Below are 1,719 nucleotides of genomic sequence, written 5' to 3'. Positions count from 1 at the left end.
GGGTTGTGCGGGGAGCGGGGAGGAAGACTTGAGAGCCTAGACTGGCCTTGTTCTCGCCAGCTCTCCTCCAGCGTCTCTCCGCTTCTCTAGCACGGAGCAGAAGGAGGAACAGCCTTTCAAACAAGGCTGTCAATGGCAAGGGCTATTTTTCATTTTGCCTCCTACTTCTAAGTCTTGGCAGAGCTGAAACATATTTAGGTTTAAAAAAAGGGTCTTGCTTTCTGCAGATTTATTTCCCCCCACACGCCTTTTCATCTTTTAAAAAAAAAATTTTTTTTATGGTGGGTGACTCAGAATGGTTGGAAGAACATGAGAAAACACCCAATCCGGGCCCTTTTTTCCTTGATGTGCTTAAGCTGGGCCTGGGCCCCCTGGCCTCAGCAGTCCACACAGAGGACACTGGGTGACTTCATGGGTTTAATTTGTCTAATAGCTCAGGGTTTATGGAAAATATGAGAGGAGTTATCCTGGTATGCAGATCCTTAGGCTACCTGCTGGAGGGAGGCCTGGACAAAGAGTCTCACTGCGGAAGATAATTTTACCCACTAGCCTCAAAGTCAATGCATTCCCAGGGACGTTGTTGTTCTCCCTGTGGACATATTCCCTAGTCCTCGTGTCTGTTCCTCGAAAAAGCAAGGAGCAACAGTTGAAGAGAAGAGCATCTCGATATTCCTCAAGCCACTCCCTCACTTGTCTTACCCCTTTCCTGGCTTCTGTCTGCCTTCCCCTTGTGAACAGAGGAGGCCATATGCCATTAGCCACGTATTAGGAGAAACCAAATTTAAGGCCATGAGAAATACCCTTTGACCTTATCATATGCTATATGTCTGTAACTATCTAGCCATTGAATAGCACTAACTTCTAAAACTCCTGCTTAACTGGGATCGCTAGAGGAAAAGACGATGAATAGGACACATTCAGCCATCAAATGTTTCCTGGCATTTGGGAGAGTTGGTTATGTAAATGTAAATTATCATGGGCACCCACAGTTTTGGAACTGTGAATTAAATGCATTAGAGCACCCAGAGGAAATGGATACCTCAGCCAAGGAGGCAGAGTGAATGTGTGCCACTGGCATTTTTATTCAACAGGCCAGCCTTCTCCCAATTCCTTGTTTACAATATCAAGGTCATTTGATGTCTAATCTTGGACACCAAGGTACTGGAGAGTAGTAGGTTAAGTCCATGTATGCATGTCCACCAAGATGCACAGAAGCACACTTCTAGAAGAGGCAAAACTGTACGTCTTCACTGTGGACATCGTTATCACACTGTCTGTCCACAGGCACGCTCAGAATGACATTGCCCTCCGCATGCTTCCTGCATCCATGCTTTGCCGGAAAAGGAAAAACAATGACCCAACCCTTGTCTTTTGATATATCAAACCAAGCGGCCTCAACGTGGAAACATAAATAAATCAACTGTAAAAGGCGACAATACAATGATTCTTCTTTTCCCATGTTTTATGATATCTTTGAGATATGATGGTCACGTTCCTTAAAAAGACCTAGATGGGGGAGAAGGAGGGGAAAAGGGGAACTGATCCCAATAATCGATGTATAACAGCCCCCATCCCCCAAGGGGGATGAACAACAGAAATGAGGGTGAAGGGAGACAGTGGACAGTATAAGATATAAAAATAATAATAATCCACAATTTATCAAGGGTTCACGAGGAGGGGAGGGAAGGAGATGGAGGGGAAAAAAGAGGAGCTGATACC

At 45.1% G+C, this 1,719-nt stretch overlaps 1 protein-coding gene across 1 annotated transcript in view; it reads left to right on the top strand.

Annotated features, from left to right (window-relative positions):
* FRAS1 (Fraser extracellular matrix complex subunit 1) overlaps positions 1-1,719 on the top strand; it is a 593,853-nt gene that overhangs the window by 278,980 nt on the left and 313,154 nt on the right. The window lies entirely within an intron of this gene.

The sequence above is a fragment of the Echinops telfairi genome, unplaced genomic scaffold, assembly GCF_000313985.2.
Source record: "Echinops telfairi isolate 266 unplaced genomic scaffold, ASM31398v2 ScPeMD7_7468;HRSCAF=8506_0, whole genome shotgun sequence".
In the NCBI taxonomy this organism is placed as follows: Eukaryota; Metazoa; Chordata; class Mammalia; order Afrosoricida; family Tenrecidae; genus Echinops; species Echinops telfairi.
Note: the sequence above shows the minus strand (reverse complement) of the source record. Positions and strands in the feature narration are given on the sequence as shown.